This window comes from Sinohyriopsis cumingii, unplaced genomic scaffold, assembly GCF_028554795.1.
Source record: "Sinohyriopsis cumingii isolate HCF-2022 unplaced genomic scaffold, ASM2855479v2 utg000615l, whole genome shotgun sequence".
In the NCBI taxonomy this organism is placed as follows: domain Eukaryota; kingdom Metazoa; phylum Mollusca; class Bivalvia; order Unionida; family Unionidae; genus Sinohyriopsis; species Sinohyriopsis cumingii.
In genome coordinates this window covers 679,052-700,052 of record NW_028315917.1, presented here as the reverse complement: position 1 = coordinate 700,052, position 21,001 = coordinate 679,052, and the positions used below count along the sequence as shown (strand labels likewise).

At 35.7% G+C, this 21,001-nt stretch overlaps 1 protein-coding gene and 1 long non-coding RNA gene across 3 annotated transcripts in view; one reads left to right on the top strand and one right to left on the bottom strand.

Moving 5' to 3' along the window:
- Positions 1–6,869: 6,869 nt before the first annotated feature.
- Positions 6,870–19,376, bottom strand: LOC149773750 (uncharacterized). 2 transcript variants are annotated; one of them, XR_016417281.1, is made up of 3 exons: positions 18,954–19,376; positions 10,482–10,611; positions 6,870–7,298 (listed from the first exon to the last, which is right to left on the bottom strand). It is a non-coding gene; the product is annotated as an uncharacterized LOC149773750 (long non-coding RNA). The 2 variants fall into 2 exon arrangements; XR_016417280.1 differs by lacking the exon at positions 18,954–19,376 and adding an exon at positions 14,422–14,548.
- Positions 16,760–21,001, top strand: part of LOC149773749 (tetraspanin-1-like) — a 29,200-nt gene continuing 24,958 nt past the window's right edge. Inside the window, exon 1 of the mRNA XM_089946036.1 lies at positions 16,760–16,941. The gene's annotated coding sequence lies outside the window, so the exon portion shown is untranslated. The remainder of the gene's footprint in view (positions 16,942–21,001) is intronic.

The window sequence follows — 21,001 nt, the reverse complement described above, 5'->3', positions numbered from 1 at the left end:
ATAAACACTTCAAATAAACTGTAATTAGTTTTTAGTTCTAACACCAATCTGGAAATTACTAGAAATTAAACTAGACTGTTTAACTTTCTTAGAAAATTCAATTTTAAAAAATCATACATATTTTGATATGAAAATTTAAATTTAACTTCAATTTTAATGAAATTTTAAAACCTGAAGTTGACAAATTTTGTTCTATGGCAAAGTCTCTCCATTCCTTTGTCATAAACATCAATGGTTTTCCTTATCAGGTGTGAAGCAATTAAACCAAAGCTTGTCAATGAAAGGTAACACCTGAAATCTGGTAGCATCTAAATACGCAAGCTAGGTCTAACCAAGTACATGACATCATTTCCACCCATGAAGGGGAGGAGTCTTCAGATGTCAGGCTTCCAGTAGTATTGAAGAGTTGGTGAAGTTCTCTGAAACCAAGCTAGCATGCCTTCTCCTAACTATATAAGTGAGAGAGAGAGGATGATTCTTGTATTTTACATGCAGTTATCATAACTGAAACCATGAAAGGGTACAAAAAGAGGAAGACAACTTTTTTTAAACCTGGATATATTCCACATAACAAAGGAGTCACATATCTGACTGATGATACTCTACCAAGTTCCAGTGCTGCATCTGTTCCAGTGACCAGAAGAATGGATGCAGACAAGTTCTCTCTCATAGCAGTGACAAAGCCGACAAATGGGGGTCTCAAGTCAGTTCAGGCACCAGACTGTAATGGCACACCTGGGTCTGCAAACATTCTACAACCATCATCCAAAGCAATACTGGACCTGAAAGAGACAAATTTAAATGAGCATGATGGGACACGTATGATCTGTATGAAAAAAAATGTTGAAATGTGGAATGATATCATTCATCGCCATGGCAATCAAGTCAACATATGTGGTAGACCAGAGTTCCAAATTGCTAATGAAATAAAATGGGGACTTGCTTGGAAGCATACTATGATGTGTAAAAAACTGCAGCTTTAAGTCACCAGAGTATAAGTTGTATGATGAGATAAAAACAAATAAACCTGGGCCAAATCCTGCTGCTGTAAATATGATGTTTCAAGCTGGACTACAAGATATACCAATGGGCAACACCAGGGCTAGATACTTGCTTGCAGCCACTGACATTCCGCCACCTAGCAGAACATCTATGCAAAGGGCCTCCAACCTTGTAGGCAAAGCAACTGTGGAGCTGAATGAAATGGACATGACAGAGAAGCTGAAACTAGTCAGACAAGTTAATGTTATGTGTGGTGTTCAGCATCCTGAGCAAATAAATGTTGCTTTTGATGCGAGATACAATGCCATTAGCTTTGGACATGAAAAGAAACCTGGTCAAAGTTCATCACAAGCTGTTGGAATTGCCTGCGAAACTGTTACAGAGAAGCAATACACTGTGGGAACTACAATAGAAAACAAGCTGTGTTGGACTGGAGCATGGCTGAAGGGAAAAGGTTTTGATGTGAAATGTCCAGGAGGCCATGTTGACTGCACAGCAAATCTGTCACCAGTTGCACCACATTCAGAGTATGAAATGGCAAGAGAAATGGGACAAAACTTTCTTCTGCAAGAGATTCTCATTAGACATGCAACAACAGATGGAGATGCACAGGCTGCTGCTGGCTTCCAAAATGCTTATACCATTCTGCATCCAATGTGGAAAGTAGAAAGACTGTCGGATCCCATCCATTTGGGTCGTTTACAGTTCAAACGGTGTAATTCTGCAATATTTAGTGAAAACATGTTTCCAGGAATACGAACAAGAGAAGGAAAAAGGCTCAAACAGAAAATTGTCAGCCAAGACATTAAAGCACGTTGCGGTTTAATCTTCAAGCAAATGATGGAGGACAATAGTGGTGATGTTACAAAAATTAAATGTCAACTTCCCCAAGTATTGGATGCCACTCTGCGCTGTTATTCAGGGGACTGCTCCAAATGCCGGCATTATTCAAAAGTCTGTGGGGGAGGAAGTACTAACAGCTGGTGGATGCGATCAGCATACCTGGGCCCTCATCAAATGACTCATCTCAACATGACAGAAAATGATAAGAACATCCTGCTAGAAGTTCTGAAAATGAAACTCTCCTGTGATGTTGTAGAAAGATTGCGACTGAACACAAACACACAGAAATGTGAGGCAGTGAACAGATCAATCAGTGTTTCATTACCTAAGAATGTGAACTATTCCAGAAACTTTGAGGCAAGAGTGCATTCAACAATACACAGACTCAATAACAGCCTGGGATCATCACTGAAAAAAAAAGTGACACACTTGGGAGGTAAACTTTCAACAAGGACTCTGAGATCACTGGAGACAATGGATAAAGACTGCACTTACCATCAGTTGTATCAAAAGCATCCCCAAACCAGGAAACGTATTCTAGCAAGACGAGGAAATATGATACAGGCCCATCTGAGGTACAGGACACAGCAAGGCAATAGGAAGTCTGACTACTGCAAAGGACTGCTAGATACCAAGGGCGATCACTCCTATGCAAAGGTTTAGCAGGAGCCAATGGACACTGCAGACAGAAAAAGTTATCTTAATTCCATGTGCAAAATGAAAGCGCTCAAATACACCATGAATAACACATTGTACAGAAGGGAAAACTGTAGTGGGGAAATCCGTAGGTAACACAACGCATGTTATGTGCAGTTGTGTTACTTACTACCACCTGATGAGACCTATGGAGAGGTCGAAACAGTTTTCTCTGAATATGAAGACACAAATAAAGAAATAAAAAAGCAAAATAAATAAAGATTAAAAAAATCAAAATTAAAATAACATGACATGACAAGACATGACTTACTAGACTAGCTGAATGAATGAATGAATGAATGAATGAATGAAAGGAAGGAAAGAAGGAAGGAAGGAAGGAAGGAATGTATTTAAGAAAGCACTGTCATACCAGCATGGTCTACTAAAATAAAGACCACACTCTTTCCTTTCTCCTTGTTACTCAACACATACACCTATCCATCCATCCATCCATCCTTCCTTCCTTCCTTCCATGCCAGACATACATTGATATGGATGTGGGTGGGTGTAAAGGATATATCATGATACCTGAATTTATTCCATATTACAATTTCAACTTTAACATGCAGTCTGGATAGTCACCATGGCCAATGCAATGACCATAACCTTTGCAATACTGTCTATTATTATTAATGGAATGATGCTCTAGAACCAGATGATCCACATTCACACACAAACTATTATGGCATAAATGGGATGCATCTAGCTCCTTTGGTATAGTCAGACTTCTCAACTTCACCATCAGTGCCAGTCTGTGAACATGTTTTTTCTTCCACGTGTTTGTTGTGGGATCCTTATATGACAATAGGCCATATAATCCATTGGCTGTTACATTTCCTGTCCATATTTTACAAACACTATTATGTGCTATTACAGAATTCAATGAAATTTTTGCAGACAGGCTTTCAAAAAAATCCTCCATTGCAACTTCAATATGGTGTAGGAATACATTGCTGCTAATAATAATGAGTGTCATCTCCAACAGATACCATTTCTGTGAATTTATAGGGATTTTTTTTTTTTAAATTTTTACATTTTTTAAAATTAATTTTAAAAAAAATTAATATTTTAAAATTTTAATTATATTTTCGGATTGCTACAGTCAATATACACAAGGTGTGAAAATTTCATGTGTCTATCATTAATAATAAAAATATTATAGCAATTTAAAGTTGAATCAATCCTTCCCTGACAGGACATAGGACACAATTAATTTTACTATATGTTATCTACATTGGTTTCTCAGTACAGATCTTTCCACTGTGTGACAATCAATACAAATCATATGCTAATCTAAAATACCTTCAAAGATGACTTCACGGTGAAGTTCTCGTCAAAGGTTGACCTGCTCTTTTTTTAGATGCTGAACTGTCAACACATCACCATGTAAATAGAACACAGATTTCACTTCCGGAGCATCACCAAGGCCTTATTACTCACTGTGCACTGTCGCCGAAATACACACATACAACAACACCCTGAGCTCATATTATCAAGAATAAACAGTTACCTTTAAATCCCTACCAAAAATGCATAAATAAAACTCTTCTATCACCACCAAAATGAGAGAGGAAAAAATGTTCTAAAAATAGACTAGAACTACATTCGTGGGTACTGAACTGGAAGTATTAATTGTGAACCGATTCCAGCTGTCAATTTCAAAGGTCGCTGGGCGGTGCTATGTGCGCACGAATACTGTTATTGCGCATTGATGAATCTACGGCTGTGTATTTATTTTGGAACAGAGCATAACTGCAATTACTTTGTTTCTTGTAGTGTATTCTTTTATTATTATAGCCTTTGGTCATTAAAAAATGAGTATATAATAAAAAGGTTACTGTATTTGTATGGGAAAGTATATACTGCACTCCCAATCTCGTGCAACAATACTCAGTAAAATTCGTTCATATTTTAATACCAATCCAATTACCTATTAAAAAATACTAGCTGTCTTCATCTATCTAGAAAGTGACTCTATATGAACCAAGTTAAGGGGGTGCAACTCGTTCAAGAAACCAATAGTGGAGACCAAGTTGTCGCTAAATAGAATCAACAAATAAATATAACTAAGACTTGGTATTTGCCTCGCTTTATGTCGTCTCGTTTCACTCGTAGAATAATAACTATTTTAAAAGCTTACTGCAAGTATTAATCAACCTTTTATCTTGCAACAATCGTGCAATAAGAAACATTTGTCTTCAACAGGTAGAAGCACAAGTTAATATAAACATTTCTTTCTTTATGATAATGGTGGATTTAATAAACATTTAATTATTTGAGATACTGGCAGATAGTATTTTACGCTCTAATCATCTATCTGCCATTATCTGCACACTTTACGAATTGATTTTGTTCTTCATAGCACATAGTTAAATGTTATATATCACGTATTATTTGTTTGACTAGCTACAAAATGTATATATATATATATATATATATATATATATATATATATATATATATATATATATATATATATATACTAGATTATGAATTACTTATAACTACGACTTCGCCGTATTTGTCCTTGATGCGAATATTTCATAGTTACCTCTTACCTGATGAAAATATGAAATTTAGAAGATATATATATATATATATATATATATATATATATATATATATATATATATATATATATATATATATATATATATATATATATATATATCTGTGTGTGTGTGTGTGTGTGTGTGTGCTTAAATTTTGCAGCAAACAACGCAGATAGATACCTTAGTCCAATCGAACTGAACGAGCATAATATTCATAAAGACAAAAATATCTATGTTTTACATAAAAGCAAATAATCTCTATTAGAAAGAAATGCAGTTCATTTTTTAGTTTTCTTACTCATATCCCATTTTGCAGAGAAGACTATGAGATTGCCTTCCATTGTATTTTTAATAGTAAGAAATTTAGAATACCAGACTGACTTACACATTCCATAAAACATTCCAAAAACCAGCTATTCGTCCCATGTAGTGCTCATATACTAATTTTAGATCAGCTATCAAAAAGAACCTAAACGTCTTTGATTGACATGATACTCAAAGATTTCATTAATCTTCTAAGATAAACCACTTGACTACGGTGTGTCTTTGTTATCCTTTCTTCAGCCTTCTATTCTTGTCCATTTTCACTTCTTTATATCAGCTCTACACTTATTAGTTTCATTCACTTTACTTTGTTTAAATTTTGTTCTTTACGTATACTAGCATATTGAATGTTTCAAAAATGCATTTTTAAAAATGCACTATGTTTCGGATCGACGTGTAAGTATTTACTGCTACTATTTCGACTTGCCAATTATCATCCATCTGCTCGTAAATTTGGTGGAGAGCTGTTGCTCAGTTGTTACGACTTGTAACTCGGCTCCATTGGCTGAAAATATTGCAATATATTTTATTTAGACCAGAATTCAGATAGATTGAGAGAAATATTGTTTTCGATTTGAAGTGAAATTAAAGACACATACAAATCAAAAGCTATTTTGAATTCTCAGTTAAATACTTTATGGGTATCATACCGATGCATTCCATTAGCAAAAGTACAGGCTGTATGTTTCATTGTAGTTAACCTATGATTAGGTATGTATGTCACATAAGTGACCTATGATTCTGTGCTTATGTCCCATAAGTGACCTATCTGTCACAAAAGATGCTAGAATAATGAAACTGCTAACATACCTGAAAATGTCATCTTAGCGAGATCACTTTTGTGTGGGCAAGTCCTCACACGGTAAAAGCAACAATAAAAAGCAAATAATATATTCAGTTCTATCTCTCTTAATACGCTTACCTTAGCACAGTTATAAATAAATGACTCGAAAGTCTTGTAAAAGAAAAAGAAAAGAGCTACCATCCCAATAAAATTAAATTACTACTCTCCTATACCAGGAAGATGTGATATCTCATCGCACATAGATGAATAAGATACCTTTTATCAACATAAATAATAGCACAAGGCTACAATTTCGTACTCTTAACAGAATTAAGATATGTGATATGTGATAGAAATATTTCACAAGGTTAATAACAAAGTAGGGAACTCTATATCAAGTGATCATGTATATTTCGTTATATGTTTTGATGTCATGAAAGTATTTTTAAAGCTAGTTTTGGTACCACTGACAGTCAAAATGATACAACCATTTATCTGTCGATTGCGGACATGACCAAAAATCATCCAACGATTTAGAAAAGATGCTAATTGAACGATTATATTGTTACGAGTCTATGCTCTTAAAATAAGTAACAGAAACGAGTGAAAACAACAAGCTTTGTAAAATTTAAAAAATAATTTATTTCCCTAGAATACAAAGTGAAAATGAGAAAAAATTAAGTTATTGTGAATTAACACCAAACATAATCCAAGAATTAAAGACACAAGTCCTAGTAATAAAAAGTCCTGAATAAAACTCAACTCAAGTCCCGAAGAGATCCCAAATTGAAGGCGATGACGTGTCTATTATAGCCTACAAAGAACAGATGTGTCACCAATCTCTTGTTGAATCACATAAATATTATTCCAAGTTTGAAGTTAGTATAAATTCTAGAGAATGTCTATATCCAAGAATTTTGTCGGAGCACTTTTGTATTTCCAGAGAAAATAATCACTTGAATTTAATAATTTCAAGCAAAAAAAAAATTCAGCCTAAACTGGTCACAACATAAGATGTTAAAGCACGAATCGTAATATCCTCAGAGTTACAATATAATATAGTTCTCTGTTTGACCTCAGGTCACAATTAGCATTTTCTGAAAAAAAGAAAATAGAGAAAAATGAAGTTATTATTAGTTGTTTAATAAATGAAATAAAAATAAAAAAGTCAGTCAGGTCAAGCAGAAATGAATCCAATTTTGGACAAGGTCAAGTCCAGCAAACAATGTTAGTTACTATAGCATGTAATGAAATAATTATAAAAACTAAGAGACGAAAAGTTTTATTAAATATACATAACAATATGATAAGATGTTAACACTGCACTAAATAACACCTTCCTTTATAGCAAGAGTGGTAAAATAATGCAGTATGAAGAAGGAAAAAACTGCACACAGTATGTAAATAAATATGAAAATTGACACACATCTAATCTGACAGTATAACCTGAAGATCTCGTAAAATGTGTATGGTCAATCTAGTAAGATTCGATCAAAAACAACGACAAAATTTATGGAAAGCATAGTTAGATGTAACCATGCACAAAGAGCCTTAGAATATGAAGAACATGTTTTAGGTCCGTTCATAGGACAAACAACATTTGACATAAATCTGAAATCATGTATACCTTTGAAAGGATTGCAAAACTGTTACCAATTGTTGAAAATAAAATTACATGTTGTGTACTTTGTGAAGTATGTAGCTATAAAGTACGCTCTGGGTGTTTGTTTAGAATGTAGCCATAAAGTACGCTCTGGGTGTTTGTTTAGTATGTAGCCATAAAGTACGCTCTGAATGTTTGTTTAATATGTAGACATAAAGTACGCTCTGGATGTTTGTTTAGTATGTAGCAATAAAGTACGCTCTGGGTGTTTGTTTAGTATGTAGACATAAGTACGCTCTGGATGTTTGTTTAGAAAGCATTTTAAATAGCTGAATTTGGAGACGGCAAATCCTTTTCGACAAAATCGAATTGCCTGAGACTTGAATTTGAGGTTTACTTTTTGAGAACAAGACAAAGAACACTATTTAAGACATCTGTACTATGCTACTGAAAGTCCAGTTACTTACGCAAATATCAATCAATTGTAAAAATAAATCAAACGGGACAAATATTATATAAAATTGATTTATGCAATACTTCATTAAAGAATCTACCTAAATAGTGCACGAGCAAGCTTGAAGATACGAATTTGTTTTACAGAATAGTATATAAGGACTTATAGATGCCCATGGAATCCCGTACACTATTTCGTATCGTAGTTAGATCGCACTGAGTACATAACGCATATTTTGTGTCCCCACGTGTATGTTTATGTCTTACTTTATGTCTGTGTGCGGTACTTTTGAAAGACAGGCGGCATTGTTCAGTACACGTTCAGCTGATTGGGATGTGGCGTGGGGTTGATAATAACAATTTTGAACAAAGCCGGTTCAAGACCACGTTTGACCCAGTTTTTTATGCTGTTTGAAGGTCGTTGACCGCTTCCATCAAGGATGCGGTAGTGTGGAGATCGGGAGAAATCATGGCAAACCAGGCGGGATCTATTTCACGTGATAAAAATAGAATATTGTTGCAACATATTGTTTTCAACAATTGAAAATGAAACAATTTCTATTTATTTAAATTATTCAACTTTTCATCTAAAAGAGAAACCTCATTTACTATTGAGTAAGTATTATCTTATTATGTGTTAAGTAAGCATTTTTTCAAGGCAAAGAAATGAAAGCGCTGTGGCTCACTGGTTAGCATGCCGGCGTCGCGACCGAATCATCAGCCTGGATCGGATACCTTAGTGTCTCTGTGCGCATGGCACTGAACTCCAATTGCCTCGTCACTAAATCACCTGAGTGTATTGCTGAACCGTAAAACATAAAAAAATCAACAATAAAGGAAGTGTCGATCTTACTTAAGTCATATCCTTAGTTTTAAGGTGGATCCATTTTGAGTATCCATAGGAAAACGTTATGTTTATATTCAACCAATGTGCTTTAGTTTTAAGATTGTAGGTTCAATAGCATGGTAGCGAAACGACATGATGTCATAAATTTTTAATTCTCCATTTTATATCTTCTCTGTAAATAAATTTGGTTGCTTAACCTCTGCCACTTGTCTTTTCACTTATATATTCTCGCTCTGTCCATCCATATGACAACTGGTTTGCAGTTTAAGCATGAATGTAAGCTCCCCTGTTTGTAATATGGGACAATATATTTAGAATGTTCTATTTGCAATATGGGACATTATATTTTCAACCATTTATTACAACATTATGTCTCGGATGATATATACTGGTAAGTAATACATTCTTTTTTTGTCAAAATATCCCTGGGTGTAAATGTGTTGGATCCTTAATGCATCGACACATTAACATGTGGCCTAATTGCTCCACATTCACACTCACACTCTGCCCAACCAAACCATGTATTGATTGCTTGTTGATAACGACATGATACTAACCTATTACGGGAGCAGTATTCAATTGTAGAAGTATGTGAAATATAAAATTTACATTCTTTTCTTGCTATTAGTGTTATGTGATAGAATTGATTTGTATATTTGATGTTTTGAAAATTATTCTAAATTTTCCAGAGAGTCGGATCTATGTCACATAACACCATATGATAGATTATAATCTGTTTCAGGTTAGCAGTTTTTGTAGGTGGACAGATTAAATAACTATTAGTGTTGTTGTTTGGATTTAACGCCATTTCTCAGCGAAAGAAAGGTTATCCATGGCGGCCAGTATAACTGGTGGAGGAAGAACCGGGGAAAATCCGGGTAAGAACCACAGACTAACGGGAAGCTACTGACAGATTTCTCACATATTCACCTTGGCCTTGCCTGACGCTCGAACTGTGCGGACAGAGTAAGATGACAATGATCGGTAAAGGCAAGTGTTTTAGACCCGTTCGGCTACCCGGGACCCCGAAAAATAATTATATGATAAAAAATGAGTGATACTTTAGATTTTCTAATTCAGTAAGTTATTCTTGTCGCTCATGTATTAATGTTGAACTTGGTTATAATAATAATAATCTAGTCCAGTTGTCATGATGAAAGGATTTAATATGTAACGAAGCCAATTCATGTGCATGCATGCCTAACGTATATCACTGCCTTCGTTCTTGACCGTCTCATGTACTACACGGCTCAGTCATTATACTTTTAAGCTGCTTTGTTGACGAGAGTCGTAGAACTGAGGGTGGGTAGGTTCGTGAAACACGTATGCTGCTGTCGACTGAAACATTGGCTCAGATGATAGTATTGATTTACTCACCGTGAGGGACCTAAACGTAGAGATCATCGGGTCAGCATGGAATAAAGAGGCTCTCGAGAGATCCTGCGGCCGACTAGGAAGGGCAAGCAATGCGTGGTGGCTCCTTGACCATTCAACAACAGCTGTGGAACTGCAAATACATAACATTCATCAATGGGACGCTACGAGATACACAGATGTATCAGGCGATAGAGGCTTTCCTTAAAATGCCGCCTTATATTGCTGCAAATACCAAGATATTGCAAATTGTCTTAGAATGGTTCATAATCTTTTCACAGAGCATGTTGCGTGTACCACGCGATTTAATCTTGCCCTTATCTTGCCACAGATACCATGGATTGAAACCTGACTTAGAATGTTGCCCAATCTTGCTACAGAAGGTGTTATGTGTATAGGTAATTGAAGCTCACCTTAGAATGTCGACTAATCATGCCAAAGATAGTATAGAATGTTGCATACTTTTGTCACAGAGCGTGTTGTATGCACCAGGCGATTGAAGTTTGACTTAGAATTTCGCCTAATCTTGCCACAGCGTGTTATGTGTACCGTGTGATTGAAACTTGCTTTACAATGCAACATAATCTTGACCACAGATACCAAGAGATTGAAATTTGCCTTCAAAATATGACTTGTCTTACGCAGAGCGTGTTATATGAACCAGCCCATTACATTTTCATTGTATTGTCCCATAATCTTGACACAGAGCGTGTTCTGTGCACCAGGCGACCGAAACTTGAATTATTACGGTGCATATATAGTCTTGCCGCAGAGATTATTATGTGTATTAGGCGATTAAACCTTGGATGTTGCCTAATCTTGACACAAATACCATGCTAATGCAACTTACCTGAGAATGTTACTTAATCTTGCCACAGATATCATTCTAATGCAACTTACCTAAGAATGTTGCCTAATCATGCCACAGAGCGTATTATGTGTACTAGGCGATTAAAACTTGCCTTTGGATGTCGCATGCCACAAATACCATGCTAATGCAACTTACCTGAGAATGTTGCCTAATCATGCCACATAGCGTATTATGTGTACTAGGCGATTAAAACTTGCCTTAGGATGCTGCATGCCACAAATACCATGCTAATGCAACTTACCTGAGAATGTTACCTAATCTTGCCACAGAGAGTGTTATGTGTACAAGGCCATTAAAACTTGCCTTAAGATGGTGCTTAATCTTGCCACAGTGCACGCTTTGTGTTCCAGTCCATTGAAACTTATCTTAAATGTTGCCTGATATCTCCAAAGATACAATTGGATTGAAATTTTACGTGCAATGTTGTCTGACCTTGCCACAGAGCATGTTGTGTGTACCATGAGATTAAAATTTCACACAGAATATATCCTAATCTTGCCGCAAAATTTGGTATTTGTACCAGACTATTGCAACCTGCCGTAGAATATCGCCAAATCTTGCCACAGATACCATTAGATTGAAACTTTCCTTACAATCTCCTCTGATCTTGCTACAAAGAGTGTAATGTGCAATTCATATTTGCTATAAAATACAGCTTAATCTTGTCTTGGATACCTGGATACCATAGGATTAAACTTCCATTGGATACCTGGATACCATAGGATTAAACTTGCCTTGGAACTTTGCCATAGAGCGGGTAATGTCTTAAAAAGTGACATATAATGTCCACTAATCTTGATCGTCAGCGTATTAAGTGTACCAAGCAAATACAACTTGCCTTATAATACCCCTTATCTTGCTGTATAGCATAATTCATTGCGCAAAGGGCGATATCGTCCGCCAGAGCTTAACAGGCTTGAGGCAGCTACTCCGGCTTCTTGTACCCTTTTGCAGGATATATGTTTTTATTGTCAGTATTCGTCTACGATAATGTCTTCACCATGCATTGGCTGTTCTGTAAGAATATGTTTCTTCATTTAATTGATTTGTAAAACATAACTACTAGACATTTTCTCAGTCGTTATGCTCCACAGTTACAACCTCCTTTGTTGCGGAGCATGACGCTATCATGTTATACTCGCCTGTCGACCCGTTTATGCTATGTTGGACCCTCATTCATTGCATTAAATAACAAGTCTTTGGCACCCCATACTATATTATGCACTAGTCTTAACAACCTGGGACTACATTCTTCTTTACTTAAATGTGGGACCGCTCCGATGGCTTAGTGGTTAGAGCGTCCACCTCGGATGCGGAAAGTCGTGGGTTCGATTCCCGGTCGAGTCATACCAAAGACTTACAAAAATGGTACAGACAGCTGCCTCGCTTGGCGCTCAGCATTAAGAGGTTAGTGTTAGGACTAGTCGGCCTGGTGTCAGGTAAATGTGAATGGGAGGGACATCATGCCACATGTCTGCGGCATGATGCCCCAGTGCTAGACATCACTATAAACTGTCACACTGCAGACATCGTTGCGATGTGACTGAAATTTTTTTAAAGCTGCATTAAAAATCCAAATCACACACACACACTCACATACACACACACGCACACACACACACACTTAAATGTGAACGGCAGAGAAATAAGAAACGTGGTTTCAAAGCCGGCAGGTTAGAAAAGGAATAAACTTTCCAGTTATCCTCGCTTCGACCCTTCCTTCGCAGTCATTTGAAAACTCGACTCATAATTTGGATAACTTAATTCAAATTCCTCTTAAATAGTCAACCCTGAAATCTGACCAACCACTGCATATCGCATTATTCAACGCCCAATGATTAGGAGCATCAGAAATAGTTAACATTATCAGTGATCAGGATACTGACACGTTTTTCCTGTCAGAAACTTGGCTAAAAAATCACGCGATGATTCAAAGTGTACGGATCTAACAACCCCTCCCCCTCGGTTGTCGTAAAAATGAAAATATACTCCACCGTCTTAACCACTCACACAACTGTCAATTTCGACCACGCATAGTTTGAACTGGTCCAAACCACTCTCACACTGGAACAAAGGTCAGTCCATCTTTTTCTGCCACTACTGCCTTCATAGTCGAAAAAACAAGCTTATTGGATCTCTCTTTTTGGAGCAGTTTCCTAACCTTCTGGAGATTGTAAATTCGGTAGGTGGCAACCTGATTATTCTGGAAGATTTCAACTTTCACTTTGACCGTCGTGGAAACCCATGCAAGTCAAAACTCCTAGATTCCATTCACGTTTTTAACTTCAGTCGTTTAGGCAATCCACCCATAAACATGGCCACATTTTCGACTGGATTATTCAAAGACCTGATGATATTATTCTCCAGTCATCATTGGTGTCCCAAGGACTAGCATGAGATCACCCCTTCGTCATATGACGTATCAACATATCAGTCCCTAACCCTTCATCTTTGTTTGCTGCTTAGAAATACCTCCATATGATAAATATAACCGAACTAATGCATGACATCCAAGAAAATGTAACAACTTAGTCAGCTCCTTCAGCAGTACAACATGACAAGTGCTTGCGTTTATTGCTTGACAAATATGCCACAACAACCAAATTCAGAGAAGGAATTACAAAGTCTTCTACAGGGTGTAATGGTCCTACGGCACAGCTTGAGAACACAATTTTAATTGACTGATCGTTACAAACAGTTGTGATACAAAACTTCAACGGCAATCTTTGACGCCGTTTGGACCGGTTTCTATGGATTCGGTACTTACAAATATTATGAAGAGTGCCCCGAAATCCTGAGAACTGGATCCGATTCCGACATCACTTGCTTGAGTGCTTAGTTTCAATATTGAAATCACTAACTGATTAATACTTTTCTCTCTCCCGGGGAACTCCCATTTTATTTTTTAAAGCATAAAATCCAAACTTAGAAGAAAACTTTCCAAAGATAATAATTACACCACATGAAAGCTGATCACTTCATCAATGTATCCATAACATATTTTAGTGAATATAATCACATTTATCCATCCAATTTGGTGAAAAATCGGAAGCTCAAAAACACATGACTTACCCTAAGGTTGCTATCTTGTCCTCCCTAGTATGAAACACAAAATCTGTTCACTATGCTACATTTCGTTGACTGACCCTAATCCAATATACCTATCTGACCTCACCCATATGTATACCCCAACTAGAAACTTACGTTCATCTTTCGACAGATGTATTCTCATTGTTCCCACTAATAAAAATAACTCATACGTACAACGTTTATTTGCGTACCAGGGTAAAGATACGGGGAACTAATTGTCATTGATCTTTTCATACAATCACACCGTTATCTCATTCAAGAGCGTTCTTGAAAATCACCTTGTTCGAAGTGACTTAAAGACGTAGTATTGTTTACTTCCTTAATTGTTTTCAGCCTGTTTTTTTTTTGTAATTTCATTTTGTTTGCTTTTGTAAACTTTGCATTATATATGTTTTAATTTGCTGTTTAATATTGTAAATCGCTTAGAACTTCTAAAGATTAGGCGCTGTACTAAATCCTCCTTATAATAATAATAATAATAATAATAATAATAACAATACTACTACTACTGTTATTATTATTATTATCATTATTATTATTATCATTATTATTATTATTTTTATTATTATTATTCAATATCGTGTAGTTGGAAATGTCAGTAGCATACTTCCTGATTTTAGATTTCGCCTACTTCACTTTAATCTTTCTTCAAATTGGAGTGAATATGAAGAACTTCATCTGTGTGAAAATTCTTACTTAGGGTCCTATATCTCATATCATTTAGGTTCCTATATATCATATCACTTAGGGGCCTATATTTCTTATTGCTTAGGGTCCTATATATCTTATCACTTAGGGTCCTATATCTCATATGACTTAAGGTTCTATATCTCTTATCACTTAGGGTCCTATATCTCTTATCACTTAGGGTCCTATATTTCCTCGAACTATGGTTCCTATATCTCTTATCACTTAGGGTGATGTATCTCTCATCCCTTAGGGTCCTACATTTATTATCACTTAGGGTCCTACATCTCTTATCACTTAGGGTCCCACATTTCTCATCACTTATGGTCCTACATTTCTTATCACTTAGGGTCCTACATCTCTTATCAATTAGGGTCCTGTATCTCATATCACTTGGGGTCCTATATCTCTTATCACTTAGGGTCCTGTATCTCATATAACTTAGGGTCCTTCATTTCTTATCTCCTAGGGTCCTATATTTCCTCTCACTTAGGGTCCCATATTTCTTATCCTTCAGGGTCCTATATTTCTTATCCTTTAGGGTCCTGTATTTCTTATCATTTAGGGTCCTATATTTTTTATCGATTGGGATTATATATTTCTTATCCTTCAGGGTCCTATTTTTCTTATCCTTTAGGGTCCTATATTTCTCATCCTTTAGGGTCCTATATTTCTTATCATTTAGGGTGCTAGCTTTCTTATCATTTAGAATCCTATATTTTTTATCGATTAGGATTGTATATTTTATTCTCACTTAATGTCGTGTATCTACAAAAATTAGCACCCTCCTTTTCTAATTTTTGTAGATTTGACCTATTACAATTTATTTTTTTTATTTCTAAAGAATTCCATTGACACGTTTATTTCTTCTTAAGTGTTATAAAATATAAAATTCCTTGAACTCTTCTCGTTATCTTGATTTTGGCTATCACATAGTTTTCGAAAATGCACTCTGTACAGAGGTATTTCCCTTTGCTATACCAATTAGGTAGTTCAAATGTGAAAATAGTCAACACCCCCACACACCCCATATATATTATTCCGGATATTGGAGGAATTTTGTCTACCTCCGAAGGAACTATCGTGAAGATGTTATTGTTGAAATGATATGTAATAGCATTGCCGATTTAGTCAATGTATCAATGCATTTTCAAGCAGACTTTTATACGTCAACATAATATAAAATCCGTGACAATAAGTTATTAAATGTAATTCAAAAGAATTATTCCTCGATTAATTTAAATGCGTAATACTATTTCGGACATTATACTGATGTAATGAGCACTGTCCGAAATGTGTAACTTTTGCTCATTCCAAAGTTTTGAACAGTAATGGTAATATATATATATATATATATATATATATATATATATATATATATATATATATATATATATATATATATATATATATATATATATAAACTTACTTGACAACAGGATAACTATTTCACTTCATATTAACTGGACGAGAGAGAGAGAGAAAAAGAGAGAAAGAATGTTAGTTTCAGATGATTGAACCATTTGTTTTAGGTGTCCATAACAAGTATACATAGATCCCTTTGTTTCATTATTTATATAAAAAGTCGCATACAACTGAGTAATGGAGCATTGTAATTCATAAGGTAGTTCGAATGACTATGATAAAAATATGTCAGATAACAATATGAGAAAGAAAAGTTTCTTCATACTTGATAAGCTACACTACACAGAAATAGTGCTCTCGTACAATAAAGACTTGGTCATTCCATGAGACAAATTCATTTACAGTTCTACTTGCCTGGAATACAGGACCAGGTAGGAAAATATTACTGAGGTAAGGAAACTTCTTTTCAGACCAACATTTACATAAAATTGGAGACATTTATTTGTTGTTTCTTCGGACGTATGTTATCTTTACTATTTAATTTTGTACTTAGATTTCAATCTTACCGTATTCTTTAAAGAGTTTTCTTATGGTATTCAAGCATGTCAATAATTCCTGTTCTCTGTCAGAATTTTTGTTTTGTTTTTGTAAGTTATTGTTTTTCCTGATCAAGATTCTGATTAGCTAGACACGTTGTAAAACTCTCGATCGATCGATCGATTTACTTAAGTAACTTAGTGCTCTCAGTCGTATTACAGACATCGTACAGGTGCTTTTTCGTATATTAGAATATTGTCGCACAGCTTGTAAGATTACTTATCGAAGGATAAGTGTGGATCACAACCAAAATATGGACTTGCTGCATGTTCTTGAAGCATTTCAGCGCAGACATCCACATTTCCGATGTAACATTAACAAATTACATTTCGATTATCAAGTTGAATTATCCGATGATCCAAGTTGTATTTATTTATTTATTTATTTATTTGTTTATTTATTTATTTATTTATTTATTTATTTATTTATTTATTTATTCATCCAGTTAAAATCTTATGTTGCGTAGAATTAGAATGTTATGATATACGAGGGGTACGACTGAAGTGGATATCTGAATTGGGTTTATTTGAAGTAAAATCATACATTTTACAAGTTAAAAACAAATAATTTTCAGTATTCGAATAACGCCATTTATAAAATCGTTGTATCATAGTGTCGCATTATTACAGTAGTAGTTCTAAACAAGCTAGTTGCTGTTAACTCCCCCATGGTATAACGTTACATAATGTGACACAGTTTTATCATAGGGTGGCATTATTACATTAGTGATTGCAGCAATGCCAACTGGACACATCACAATTTTGACAGAGATCATTCTAAGTAATTTTCCTATCAGTTATTATTGATTTTTTTCGCCATAGACACGTGCTTAAAGATTTGTTTGAATGCGCTTCTTTTATTAGGAATCAGCGACACATCACTTATCACAAACGAATTTAATGAAGTAATGCACTGATTTCACAAAATGTAACAACGCCACCTAGTGTGAAACGTTAAACATCATGAGTAATTTTCTTCCTTATTTTGGTCCAAATTCGCAATAGAGAGAATGAAGGAATTTCCTCTAAGCATTATGAATTTTGGTAAACAATACATAATAAAAACAGAGAGAGAGAGAGAGAGAGAGAGAGATCTGTGTGTGTGCGGTGTGTGTATTTGTGTGTGTCTTTAGTCGACAATTTAAGTTCGTCTGGTATGATCCGAATGGAGACTATTTCCTGGTCTACTAATGATCTCAAAGGGGGAACGTGTACCTAGATCTCCTTGATACACTTTTAATGATACAATTGCACAAGTCAATAACCAATGACTTGCAATAGAAAATTAACTCTTTATCTCTTAGTGAATACACTTGAGTCAATGTTCCTAGTCGATGAGCACAAACGAACATTGTCTATTTAAAACTGGTGTTGTATATCAAGATTTGGTACCGTCATTGTATGTAGTGTAATTGGGGGGAATTTTGAGGGTCACACCAATTATCAAATTACTACCGATAAATAGAAAGCTGCCACATGTATTGCCAAAACTAGTGAAAGTCACCCACCCAAATCAAGTCCATTGAAACCATAACAATAAAAACTTTAAAAGCTTTCCACAGAATGAGAAAATGTATCCTCTAAAATTTACAGAATAAAGAAGGCTCAATAAGTTTTGCGAGGACGAAAGAGAACATGGAACGGTGTATTTGAGATATATTTATTGGTGTTATTTTGAAATGAAATTTATTAAATATTCAGGATAATTGATATATTTTGCGACCCTTCTGATTAAAAGATTGAAGTGTTATGCTACAAATGTGACAAAAATCATTTGATATCATGATAAATGTAATATTATACGATCACATGCTTCATAATATCGAGATTATTCACTAAAACCACACAAAAAGGTAGAGAACTCACTTTGATGCACAAACGGTGTCTCTGACATGACGTCCTTGCATAGTGAACTGACCTTGATGTACAGACAATGTCTCCGACATGACGTCCTTGCCACATATGAAAAGATAGTGAGCTGACTTTGATATACCGACGATGTCGCTGACATAACGTTCTTGGCACACATGAAAAGATAGTGATCTGACTTTGATATACAGACAATGTCTCCGAGATGACGTCCTTGCGACACGCGAAAAGATAGTGAGCCGACATTGATGTACAGACGGTGATGCTGACATGACGTCCTTGCCACACATGAAAAGGTACTGAGCCGACTTTGATGTACAGACGGTGTCGCTGACATGACCTCCCTGCCACACATGAAAAGATAGTGAGCCGACTTTGATGTACAGACAATGTCTCCGACATAACGTACTTGCCACACATGAAAAGAGAGTGAGCCGACTTTGATGTACAGACAATGTCTCCGACATGACGTCCTTGTCACGCATAAAACGGTTGTGAACTGACTCATTACAGATGGTTTCTCCTAAATGACAATTTTGCCTTGTGAACTGATTCTGATGTACATGCGATGTTTCCGACATACCGCCCTTGCCTTGCGAACTGACTTGGGTGTACAGACGATGTCTCCGACATACCGCCCTTGCATAACCAGCAACCTTTGATGTACAGACAATGTCTCCGACATGACATCCTTGTTACACATAAAACGGTTGTGAACTGACTGATTACAGATGGTTTCTCTTACATGACGACCTTACCTTGTGAACTGATTCTGATGTACATAAGATGTCTCCGACATACCGCCTTTGCCTTGGGAACTGACTTGGGTGTGCAGACGATGTCTCCGACATACCGCCCTTGCCTTGCGAACTGACTTGGGTGTACAGACGATGTCTCCGACATACCGCCCTTGCCTAACCAGCTATCTTTGGTGTACAGACGATGTCTCCGACATACCGCCCTTGCCTAACCAGCTACCTTTGGTATACAGACGATGTCTCCGACATGCTGTCCCTTTTGTACACTGTGTCACTATGAGCTTGAGCTGTTATACGTTTCTAATGTGACAAAATAGAAATTTGGGCTTATTACCTTCATAACACAGTAGTCACATGAAAAACATAATTCATTAAATGTCAATTTTGATGAAACATTTCAAAACCTTTCTCTCACTTTTCAATATCAAACGTACGTACCATCACATGCTGTCCTCACCAATTACAAGATATTGTTGTATGATGTACGAACTAATGACCAAAATATTTAGATATACTTCAAAATTATATAGCTGGCGCTCTACAGTTTTGGTATTTTGCATGGGTTAAATTTTTTATAGAACATTGTTTTTCCAAGTTTTCCTCACTGGTTATGCTGGCTATTTAAAAACAGACCTTGTATATCTTAGATAGTGTTAAAAGAACTTTATTTGGTATATGATTGATGGGTGTAAGTTGGGTTATAGAGTATACAGCGTGGCCTTAATTAGTTGTCCAGCTATTTAAAAAAAAAAACTGCTAGCTCCGCTTAGTAACGTTCACCTCCTGGACCTCAGAGGTAAATTGCTAAAAGCTGGAATTGTCAAAAATGACAAAATTTGTTTTCCCTATTTTAATAACTGCTAAAGATAGTGCACTTTAGTCTAATTCGGACTGATATTACGAGCACACGGGATCAGTCATTTTGGTTAACTCTGTGCTTAAGTCATATACAATTTGCACAAGTATAATAGACAAAGAAATTTCAGCTACAGTACATAAAATCAACATAGTTATTATTATTATCTCCAACGTGCTTGGTGCAAATGCAAACAACTTCACCTTACACCCGTCACCCTCTCAGAAGTTCACAATATCTGTACAGCGCCCCCAAATCCAGTGTCTGCGCTTGATAGTGCAAACTCAACTCTTTCCCGTCAATGATAACATCTTGATCATGTTCTTATAATAATGAGACTTGAATTGTTATTGTTATGTAATATGTCTTCATCAAGGATGGTGAAAGATAAAATGTTTTGAAATAGTCTCATATTCATTCGAAATATGTTG